We start from the raw sequence: 13,043 nt of genomic DNA on the forward strand, positions 1-13,043 counted from the left end.
TGTTTTCAGCAAAGCATTTATATGTTGATAAGAAAGGATAATAGCATTTCATGTCATCAACATTCATAAAATTTCTAAACCATAAAATTTAGACCTGTCAATACATGATTGGAAACATACCTTAGCATGTCTATACTACCAGTTCTCAACTGTTGGTGATTTGCTTCCCTGGGAAATCTAGTAATATGGAAATATTTTTAACTGTCAAAACCATAAAGGGATGAAGGGGAAAATATCATGGCAGCGATCTAAGAGGTGAAGACAGAGTATATTGTTAAGCATCCTATAATGCACAGAAAAACTCCCCCAACAAACAATTATCTGGTCAAAGGTGTCAATAATTCCAAGGTTAAAATTCATAATCAGTTCAATAAAAATTATATCTAGAGAACTAATTTTATACATGTAAGACCAATTCCATAGCATATGGCTAACGAAAGTTAGACACAAAGACTATGTATTTTATAAGTCTACTTGCATAAATTCAAAACCCAACAAAGCAAATCACCACTATAGAAGAGAGAATGCTAATTTCCTTTGTGGAGGTACTAGTGACAAGGATAATACAGTTTTCCTTCTATTTCATGATCTGAATGTTGTTTCCATAGGCCTTTTTGCTCTATGAAAATTGCATAAGCAAGGGCCAGTGAGATAGCTCAGTGATCTAAAGCCCTGCTTAGGCAAACTTAGGCAGGCACAGGGTACCACAGTTCCATCCCTAGCACCACATGCTGCACCAGCCCCACCCTCAGAGTGGGCTGAGAAAGCAAAAAAAAAAAAGAAAAAGAAGAAGAAAGAAACAAAGCAAATTACATAAGCAGGTTAAATTGTATTGAAAGCTATTCATTGTATCATTAGCCTGTAATGGGATACGATAGATAGATAGATAGATAGATAGATAGATAGATAGATAGATAGATAGAGGATTTTACAAGGCAATTTCAGTTTCTAAAAAGGGCATCAAATGTTAGTTAAATATTCTAAATACACAATTTTTCATTTTCCAAATATATGTGCATAACATATTGTCAAAGAGTTTTTCCAGTACAATGTAAAAAAAATTTCATCTGCTTATACTTATTTTTGTATTTTCTTGCAAAGGCAAATCCTTCAAAATGTTTTTTTTTTTTTTTTTACTTCTTAAGATGTAACTTAACTTCCACAAGAATAATAAAATAGACAGTATATCAGGGTATACTACAGTGAAATACCATGGCAACCAATACTTTGGCTGAGTCTTTTTGACCGTGGGCAAATCTGCCCAGGTCTGTCAAATTCAGTATATACAAATTGCCACCAGAAATACTAATGTTGGCAAAGGGAATAATGTTCTACCTTAATTATATATTTATCTAAGACATGTAAATAGTTCTGGGCAATCAGAAATAAATTACATGGTCAAGGGCTGTAGAAGCATAGAACTAAGTATTAAATATAAAACAGTTTTATTACTTCATTAAATTACTTTATGGTAAAACCTATGAAGATTAAGTGAACCAGCATAGCTGTTTTACTTATCAAAGAAAAAAGAATGGAATTTCGGGTAGTCCATTACTACATACAGCATTGTGTCCACTGTATAGTAAAGAATTTGCTTATATATATGATATTGAATTAAAGCATTGCTTTTAACATCAGTCTGCTCAGAGGTATCTTCTTATTTGGCAGTTTAGACATCTTTACTTAATGAAAGATAGGCGAATGAGTACATTGGAAGAACTTGGTATGAAAAATTTAGAAGAGAAGAAAGATAGAAAGAATAAGTACGGTTAAGGCAGTGGATGTGGGTTAAATTGGAAGGAGAATGGGAAAATGGAGAAGGGAACTTTGGGGAAGAATGGAAATTACCCTGAGCTCATACCTCATATTCCAGCTGCTCATGTGAAAGGGAGAGATCATGGGAACAAATTCAGACCAGTGGAGCTCATGTTATTTTCTTTTACGGTGTGTGTGTGTGTGTGTGTGTGTGTGTGTGTGTGTGTGTGTGTGTGTGTATGTGTGTGTTATTGCTGTTTTTTAGACAAGGTTTCACTATGCAGTTCAGGCACTCCATGAACTCACTAGATATCCCAGGCTGACCTCAAACTCCTGGCAATCCTCTGTCTCATCCTCTGAAGTGCTTAGATTTCAGGTGTGCACCAGGCTACCTGCATTTTGCCAGCGAGATTTTTAAGGAAATATTTCATGAGACTTTTGGCACTTCATAAGTGAAATTTTATTGCTTTATTCCCTTTTCCTGAATCCTGCAGTGACTCAGTGATTGTGAGCCACATGCAACAAATAATAAAATAGTGATGTCCAGGAACGTGGCAACTGAGAATTGTTCCTGAACTCTGCACTGCTGTGCCTCAGTTTTTTTTTTTTTCTTTTTATGTTGGAGACAATTATCTGTCCTGTTTGTGCTGCAATTTTCACATTTGTTTTTCTCATAACCCAAACTGTAGTACCCAATATGAGGACCATTTTATCTCCCCTATGCCAAATGTGGAGACAGAAACTTGGGGTGCAAGACGGCCTCTTGAAATGCCCCTTATGTTTAAGCTTCTTGCCTTCACTTTGTAAAATAAATATTAAAATCGGTGCAATATATAGTTACAAGTGCTGCATTATGGCCAAAGATGGGATACATTCGAACTGAAGTCTGATGAAACTTCTTCAAGGAGGTAATCTGAGTTGACACTGGTCACAAGTCCCTTACACTTGTGAGGATGACAGATTACTCCAGATAAAGCACACTCATGCTACAAGGCTTATGTTCACAGAATACCCTCCCTCCAAAAAATAAGAACTATTTTATGACAAAATAATTGAATCTGAATATGAGAAGAGCATATGACAACACTGAATCTATACATCTAAATGAAGGCTGAATGTTAAGGTACTCTGGAATTAAAAGTAAGAGTATAAACTTTGTTTTAGAAACGATCAGTGGGATCTTGGGAGGGTTTGATTATTGGCAAGAATGATCACAAATTTGTGTTAAAATATCCTTTGGAAAGTGGGTTGGAGCACTGAGATAAGATAACGAAAATTTAATCACCTCTGAATTAGTCCAAACCTTGTAGTGAAGGCCGATTGGATCATGAACATAGTTGCAAAAATCAGAAGAGCCTCTTTCTTCATCTCACCTGGTGGCGTATGTTTGCTGCAGTTTCCTATGATGACCTGAGTAGAGTTTCTCTCCTATGTTGCTTTAATAGTTGAATCTCTGTTAAAAGGCTTAGCTATAGAGACACAGCAAATTCAATCTCTTCTGGTTTTCCAAAGGATTAGTTTTTGAGTTTCTTCTCTTTTAACATTACTCTTCCTTCCAGAATGACTTCTACTATCTCAGAGAATACCACCAAAGAATACAGAAGTGTATTACAGTACTAAAAGGCTATGAGTACAAGGATAGACAGGTAGTAATAGTAGTAATGTAAGAGCAAGATAGATAAATTAATCTGCCAAGCCATTAAATTGAAAGTCCATGCATCCCAAATTTCCAACTCAGCACAACTGGGTAGCTATCATCATATCAGGAAACAGGACCTTAGCAGATTTTCACTAGCCTTATTATATTTATATTATTTCACTTAACACTTCATACCTCCCCGCCAGTAAATCTGAACACTGTCATCCCTTAGGACTTTAGTTTGAGCACTGTATGTAAACAGAAGAACAAAGATCATAGTTGTGGCTGGTCCGATGGCAGTGAGTTATCAGAACTTATTAACATTAGTGTCACTTAAGTCGGTGCACAACCCCCCACCACTAAATTTGACTGGCTTTAAACAAAAACAAAACAAAACAAACAAACAAAAAAAAAGATCATAGTCATTCGCAATGATCCCTTTGCTGTGTATTTTATTTGGATATGCATCATATTGTCTTCTCTTCTGCTCAGATGTTGTATTTATTCTTGTGACATCATATTCTAGTGAGTAAAATGCTCTTATAATTCAGTCTGATTTAAATAGGCTTTATGCACTCGTGTGAAGAGCACTATAAGAAAATAGTCAGTGCAGAATTATGTCTGGGACAGGCACACATTTCCTTCAGGCTCTACCCAAGCCTGGGTCACAAGGTGCACATTATTCACCATCAGTAAATAATGCTTAATGTTGCTGTGAGTTGTACAAATATTATAATATACCCCCTTTCAGTTAGAATCTCTGACAGTTTTACTTCTTACTGACTCTGGTATTCACTGGCTAATTCATTTCAGCCTTTCCACTGGGTACATACACCACACTTTTAATTTGCATGTCCCTGATGCCTAACGATAAGATACACTGGTTTTTCTTTTTAACTTGAAAGAGACTTTATATAATTAATCATCCTTTATCAGATATATGTAAAGTGGATATCATCTCCCACTCTTTGGCCTCCCTTTCACACTTAGTAATGTATTTTCAAGAGTCATTCTGCAAGAATAGCATCATTCATCTGTGTATTCTTCTTGATTAGGATTTGTGTGTGTATTTCAAAAGACATTTATCTGTCCAAAATATACCAATAACATCTATTTTATTCAAAGTTTTATGTTTTATGTTATAAATTTTGATCTGTAGTCCATTCACAGAGGATATGAGAAGTGTGTACCTCACTGTCACTGAGATGGTACAACACGAAGCTGTACATGTTCATTTTGTTGCTCAGTGCTATTCCCATTTGTAGCTTCTTCATCTACACTGTCCTCAGTAGTATAAATTTATAATAAATCCTTATTTCTGGAAGCATGAGTTGTGTGTTTTTTCTTCTTATTTCTCAGTTATTCATAAATTCACGGTGTTTTAAGTTTTGCACTCAACTAGTAAATTTTTATTGTCATATTCACAAAAGTCACTATTTTTTAATTTCTTTTATTTATTTGTTTATTTATTTATTTATTTATTTATTTATTTATTTGGCAGAACCAGGGATTGAACTCAGGCCCTTGCGCTTGCCGGGGAAGCGTTTATTGCACTGAGCCATCTGCCTGGCCCTAAAAGTCACTATTTTTAGATTACATTGCAGGTACAGAAATTATCTTTAAATTATTTTGTCCTATAATCAGTGAACATGTTATATGCAGCAAATTTTATGCCCTTTTAACAATGACACATTTGTGTCTGAGCAGTCATCCTGCATGACTTTTGGCAAGTTTCTTCCTACATATTTGTTGCTTTCATAATTGATTTTGCAAGTCTAAATTTATTTTCTTTCTGTTGATCCTTTTTTTTTGCTGTCATATACAGCTAAAATGGATTTATGTATAGTGATCTTGTAACTTCCATCTCTGGTAATTGTACTTATTAATACAATCTTGCCTACATATATTTTAAAATTCTACAAATACTTTGCACTATAAGCAACACATAATTTTCTTTCTAAAATATGAATATTTTATTTCATTCTGTTATCCTTTCATATAGAATTTAACATTCATAGAAATGAGAATAATGTGGATAATAAGCATTACAATTTTGATCCCAACTTTGGACGACTAGTAGATTAGGTATTTTCCCATTTAGTTCATTTAGTAGTTTGTTTTGGCACATGCTCTTCATTAGTTTTTAAAAAATCCTATTTATGTTGCAAAATTAAGAGTATTTAACTATTGGCACTGTCCATTTGATCAGTCTATTGAATCATAGTGAATAATTTTTCACTCCATATGGAATTAAAGTAGCATTCACAGAAAATGTGCTTTTGGCATGTCAAATAAAATTTTATACATTTGTTTCACTCTATGTGTGGCTCAGTTACTCTTTTCTCCTTACTGAGACAAATACCGGACACCCAAAATAAAAGAAAGTAAGGTTTATTTAGCGCATAGTTACTGGAGGCTTCAGTCCATATCCTGCTGGCCTCACGGCAGAGATGCACATGGCAGAGAGCGGAGAGCAAAGGGGAGGAGCAGCAGCAACAATGGCAACAAAGAAGAACACTGTATCACTTAAGCTGCATCAAGCTATCCACCCCAGGCTAGGTAGCGCTCACACCCATAATCCCAGCAGCACTCACACCCACAATCCCAGTGGATCATGAGTTAATCACAAACTCTAGAATACACCCCATCACTGCATGAGGCTTTGGGGGCACAACTAGACACAAACCATAGCATCTCTATATTGAGCAAAGTGTTTTTGCTATATCCAATAAGTTTTGATATATAGTGTTACTGTTTTCATCTATCTCAAGAAAAATTCTCTTTTTTATTTTTTATTTTAGAAAAAATTCAATAGTAAACTGTCCTCAAAATGATCTTACTTTCTGAGTGTGTCATATATGGTATTTATTATGTTGAATTTCTTTTCTAATTTGGTAACCATTTAATCATAGAAGTATATTAAATTACGTTAAATACTTTTGCTGCTTCTGTGGCAATATCATGTATATTTTGTCTTTTTTTTGATATTGTAATTCACGATATTTATTATTTTGCCTATGAATAATTCTTCATTAAGGCAAAGGATTTATTGAACTGTTGAACTCAGTTTGTTTATATTTTAATGAGGAATTTTGAGTCTTTGTTGATTATGTTTAATATGGGTACTGGATGTTAGGGGCCAGGGAGATGGCTCAGCTAAATAAGTGCTTCCCTGGCAAGCACAAGGGCTTGAGTACAATCCCCAGTTCCGAAAAAAAAAGGAATACTGGATATCGTACTGTAGTTTCTGTTTGTTTGTTGCTATTTTGTGGTCTTGTCAAGTTTCAGTATGAGCTTAGTACTGATTTCATGGAAATAACATTTCTTCTGTAATTGTTTTGATAAAATTACATCACTTCATGATACATGGTTGAAATCATCAGTTCCGGGCTTTAATATTTTATGGAAGGCTTTTTATTAGTATCTTGTATTATTTACCTATTTATATTTTTTCTTTATAACTAAAGGCACATATGATATGTATGTGTTAAGAAATTTATGCATTTCTTCTAAGTATCTAAATAAAATTATTAGAGTATCTTATGATCCTTTGTATGTCTGTGAAAATCATTGTGATATTTCTTTTTATATTTCTAATTTTATTCATTTGAATTGTCTCTTTAACTCTGTCTCTCATCAAAATTTTGTTGATATTTACCAAACAAACTCTTACATTTCTTGATCAGTTCTTTTGTTTTCTTGTTTCTATTTTCTCCCCTTTTTTGATGTTTAAATATTTCTTCCTGGCCAGGGAGGTAGCTCAGGAGCACAGTGCCTTCCTGGCAAGCACGTGGTGCTAAGTTCAATTCCCAGGACCAAATAAAATAAAGTAAAATAAAAATTTGAGGCAAATAGTCCTTCTTTGTACTAATTATAAGCTTAGTTTCTACTTGTTTTTTGTTGTTTAGCTATATTTTGTTATTTACTTTATATATTTCTGGATATTTATATTGGCATTTGTTGCTTTAAACTTCTTTAGGCCTGTTTTTGCTATACCCAATAAGTTTTGATATATAGTGTTACTTTTTTCATCTATCTCAAGAAAAAAATTAATTTCATTTCAATTTTCCTTGATTTATTAGCTACCAAGATATGTTTTAAAATTTTTGCATCGTTTTGGTTTTCAAATTTCCTCCTCTTCTTCACTTTTACCTTTGTGTTAGTTGTACACATACACAAAAATACTTTTTGTAACTTAGGTCTTAAATTTGTTAAAACTTGTTTTGTGGATTAAAATGCAAATTGCTTTAGAAAACATTCCACATGTCACTGAGAAGAATGTGACCTCTGTGCCTCTTGAATAGAATCTTCTGTGTATTTCTTTTTAACTTGTTTTCTGTGTGGATGAGCTGAAAAATAAAATCCTGGAGTGCGTTACCATCAAAATATTATATTATTTTTCATTCTAATCTATTAATTTTAATTATTTGTTTATTATGTGTTGGATACAGGGTCCCACTACAGCTTGGACTTTCCTGTTTTCAGCCTCCCCAGGGATGGGATTACAGGTGTGCATCACCATGCCCGGTGTTTTTGGCCAGCTCAGCGCGCCTAGGGGCAGCCGGTGCAACATGCAGTACTGGGGATTGAACCCTAGGCCCTGCGCTTGCCTAAGGAGACTCTTAGTCTGCTGAACTATCTCACTGGCTCTCTAATCTATTAATATTTTTGCTACATCTTTAGCTTCTCCAATACTAGGCAAAATGTTTATATTTGTTATTTTTCATTTTAAGGCAACCCTATTATCAATACCTAATCACCTCACTCACATCATTTTATAGCTTTCAAAACAAAGACTATATTATTAAATATAGCTTCTCCCTTTTTTTTCCAGTTTCCATTTGCAAAATATTAACTTCTCATCCCTTCACTATTTGTCTATGTATTGTGTTACAGATGAAGTGAGCCTATTTTAGGCATCAAAATACATTTAGGGTTTTTCTTCATTAAACCATTTATTGTACTTTGATTAAATAACTTGATCTAGTAACTCTATTATATACAAAGTTACCATGTCTATTTTTAAAATTATTTTCTAGCTAACTTAAACTCATTTATTCTCTCTCTCCCTTACTGTCTTCCTTTGTGGTAAACTGATGTTCTTTAGTGTTCTTTTTTATGGTTTGTACCTTTTTAGCTCTGCACATTTAGTATACTTTATGGCTTTGTGGTTACTATGAAGATTACATACATTTTTGTAGTTATAATAGTTTGTCTTAACAATTACTATTTGATTTAAAATGCCTCTATTTGCTCTGCCTTCTTCCAAATTTTGATTTTTTTCTTTATTTTTATTTCTTTGGTGCTGGAGATTGAACTCAGGATTTTGAGCTTGCCAGACAGGCATTAAGTCACTGAGCTATCTCCAAGGCCTCTATTATATCATTATTACCAATGGCAGGCCAAGCTGAGTTCCTCATTTTTGAAGCACTGTGTCTTCAAGTAATTTTTTCTATATCTTATTGAAATTTATGAAGCCTCCCTATTAAAGGTATTTTTAATTCTTCACTAGGCAGTTCATGGATTGCAATTTTATTTTTCTAATTCACACCTATTAGATCTAAGGAATATAATACGTTCACTTTTATAACCGCTCCCCAACAGAAGGATATTTCTTCACTATGTGCCGCTTCCAGTCTGGAAAGGGTTATTGCAAATAATGTAAATCTACATTACGTGTGTTTCCTCATTGTGTTTTAATCACGCATTTTGGTTTTCACCTGGATTCTTTAATCTCAGTATTTTTGTGGACTGATGATAATTGGAGACTTCACTATCTTGTTTTATCTTGTTTCTAGATTGTTCTGTTCTTTGATTGTTAATTAGATTGAGCTGATGTTTCTGAATTATTATATATTTCCCTCACTATCATATAGAATTTATGTTTAAAAATATAAGGAATCAAATAAGTGAAAGGTATAATTGCTTATGTATCCATATAATATATAGTTATATATGTATATATTTAATAATTTCGCTTGAAACATATGTTTTTCCTAAAAATATTGAAACAAACTACATTTTTAAACACTTCATTTGCACCAGTGAATAAGGATGGTAATGAGTCTCCTTTCATCAATCATAATTTTAGTTTTATTCTTTTAACTTTTGGCACCCATAAATTGAGAATAAAACTAATCAGACCTATAACTATGATTAATATCATTTTCCTTTTAGTTGGAACACATATTCTGCCTGTAATTTTTAAAGAATCTCAAAGATAAACCATGTTTAACTTCTTCTGTCAGAATTTTTCAGTCTTTCCTTTGTTCTAACAAAATTATTTCAAATTTCTTTTAATAAAATGAAAGATAATAGGTCTGGCACATACAATTCTGCTGAAGCTATTATATTAACTATGTTTAGCTGTTTCATCTGTCAATTCTAGAAATTACACATAAAATGTGTATGCTTTTTCATGTGAAGTATAACAGATTATCTAAATTAGATTGTAGAAAGCTATTCAAATCCTGAGAATATGACAATTCTATATAATAATATACTGTATTCTGTATCAATCCTTATTACTGGGTCATTCAAGGCATTCTATAACTATAAAATTAAAATATAGATTAATGAACAAGAATCTTGGTACTATATAATTATGCTGATTGTGGCTCTTTCACTTTTAACAAGGTTAGATTTCTTTCAACCCTTTTCTGATTTATGAACTGAATAATCTTCCATCATAAATTGAAGGGAAAGGAAGGGAAGGAAAGAAAAAGAAAGGAAAAAAAAAGAAAAAAAGACAAAGGAAAATAAAAGAAAGGAAAGGAAATACCTGTATTATGTTTAGTCTTGATATATCAACTTGACTGAATTAAGCGATGCTTGGGCTCCATCCCCAGAGCTAGCTAGGTGGTGTCTGGGGAAGAGGTATGGATGGGAACTCAAATGCAGAGTAGATACACTAAGTTGAGGCCAATAAACAAAGCTAAACTCAGAAAATAACTAGAAGGAGAGGCTCACTGGATTAAAATACAACGGTGAGGTATTTAGAAAGGGAACTCAAAAGCTTCAGCCTTTCAGCATCCCTTGCATGCCAGATACTGCTTGCACTTTTGGGGGAATCTGGCTCACTGAAGAGGGACCTCACATTTCAGAGGTGGCCTGGTTGGTAGAATAGGCTGTCAGCCACAAGACCCTCCTCACCAGTAGGAGGAACACAGCCAGGAAGACGCCTCTAAACTAAACCATAAGAAAAACTGAACATAGTAGAGAAGTGCGTGAGACAATGCAGCAGACCCTTGGGAATGTGTAAACAATTGTGCCACTCTGATTAGGGACCCAGATCTAAGCGCTGAAAAATCTCGGCCCCAGGGCTGCTGCATGAGTGTGCAGCATCTGGTAGTGATGGAACTCTGGAGAATGAAGTGATCAAACTGACTCAAAAATAATTACCCATTTTTTCCACATATACTTACAGAGTTGAGCTTAGCAGAGACACTGCATACCAGCCCTGGAATCCCCCATGCTAGGGATTAGTGAAAAGGATCCCTTGGAGATGCCATTTTCATAGGTTTAAGGGTGATCCTTTAGATGAGAGGGACAGAAAAGAACCATAAGAAGATATATAAAGAGTAGCACCTGGATCAGTGGCATCCAAAGTTGAGCTAGGCAGAAAGCTCCTGCTGGGATAACACAGAGGGCATAGCAGAATCTGTCCTGTAGGAAAAGAAGTGGCGCATGAGAGGACAGTGGTGGAAGATGATGGAAAATCAGGCACTGGGCCAATTGCACTGCTCTCCCCCCTTTCACAAACTAGGGAAGAAGTCAGATCTTGGGAGAGAGAAAAGGGCCTACAGGTAGCCATACCAGAGCATGGCTTACAACTGGGAGGGGTGAGGCAAGAGGGTCATCCTTGCTCACAGGCAGGCAGTTAAGCAAGTGAGAGGTGTCAGCTCAGAGACCCACAACTGAACTCAGCCTGCAATATAAAAGGTACCCTGTGCATACTTTAATTTTGTGCTTGCTATGGTTTGTGTCTAGGTGTTCCCCAAAGCCTCATGTAGTCATGGGATGGCTTCTGGGGTTTGTGATTGATTATTGTGGGTGAGCATACTGCACCTGCCTTGGGACAGGTCATTTGCTTTATGATCTAAGGAGGAGAGAGAGGCCAGCTAGCTGCCTGAGCTGCTGCCACTCCCTTTGCTGTCTGCTCTCTGCCTCCATCATCAAAGGCTGCCCTCTGCCATGTGCCACTTTGCCTTGGAGCCAGCTGAGTATGAACTGAAACCTCCAGTAACTGTGAGCCAAGTAAACCTTTCCTTCCTTCATTTTGAGTGTCGAGTATTTGTCCCAGCAAGGAGGGAAAGGTAACCGAGGCAGTGCTTCTGCAAATGCTTGAGTGTTTTGGGGGGGAGGCAGATTAGGTTTTTTTTTTTTTTTTCCAATTCTCTTCTTTATTCTATACTTTTCTTTCTTATTTGATATTTCTTCTCTTTCTTTCCTGCTTTCATCTGGCATACATATAGGAGGTTGCCTTTTTATGTGCTAAGGAGAATAAGAAATAACCAATGCTTTAATTCATATTTATTTATTTATTTGGTACACGGTCCCCCTACACAGCTCAGACTCATAGTGATCCTCCTGTCTCAGTCTCCTCAGCACTGGGATTACAGGCAGGTGCCACCACTCCTGGTTTCAGTGGCCAGTGCAGGGCACCCACGGTTCTAGGGTCCTTATGGCACATAGTACTGGGGATCAAACCTGGGTCCTTGTGCCTGCCAGGCAGTCTCTTAGATTGCAGATCTATCTTCCCAGTCCTGCTTTAATTTAAATATTGGATAAACACTCCCTTTAATAGGCTTGTCAAGGTGACTACTAGGGGGATGCTTTACATCCTACCGAAAGTGGCCATAGAGGATCCAAAATATACTAAGCACCAAATAATTAACAGATTTGGATGATCACATAGATTCCTTCAATGTTTAATTAATTGCCTCTTCCTCTGCTATTATATTCAGAGATTATGACTTAAGGAGACATGTCTGATTGTCAAGTTGACAAGGGATGTATTTTCACCTTTCATTACGATGGTCACCATGATTGAATTAAGAAACACCTAGTAGATTAGTAAATCATACTTGTTCGTGTGTCAGTTGGATGTTTCCAAAAGAGATTTGCATGCTGACCAGAGCACTCAGGGGAAAACGTCACCCTAGTAGTCAATTATATCACCCAACAGTCATATAACTTAAATGGATTATAAAGGAGGCACGGAGGAAGTTGGCATGTCATTGCTCAATTCAACTTGAGACGATGCATCTTCTGCCTGCTCTCCTTGTTATTGCTGCCTGTGTACATCAGGTTACGATTGTTGCTTCTCCAGGTAGACTCAAACAAGTGACTCCAGGGAGATTCCAAGCCTTGGAACATGGTGCTGCATATTTGTTCCGGAGCTTCCTTTCTGGAGTGGAGAAGCTGTTGAATCCACCAGTCACCCAGCATGCAAATGGCTACTGTGGACTCTCCTACTTCTAATCTGCTAAACCTGTTAACAAATAATCTTGTGTAGCTATGTGTTCTATGAAATTCAATATTAAATCATTTCTGTTTTTCTAGGAAAAGCTATCCAATGCAACTTGCATCAAAAAAGCAAACCATATATTTAATTTCTTGAATTAAATTCTTCACTGAAATTTTTAAG

Source organism: Octodon degus, unplaced genomic scaffold (assembly GCF_000260255.1).
Source record: "Octodon degus isolate 3935 unplaced genomic scaffold, OctDeg1.0 scaffold00024, whole genome shotgun sequence".
Lineage (NCBI taxonomy): Eukaryota > Metazoa > Chordata > Mammalia > Rodentia > Octodontidae > Octodon > Octodon degus.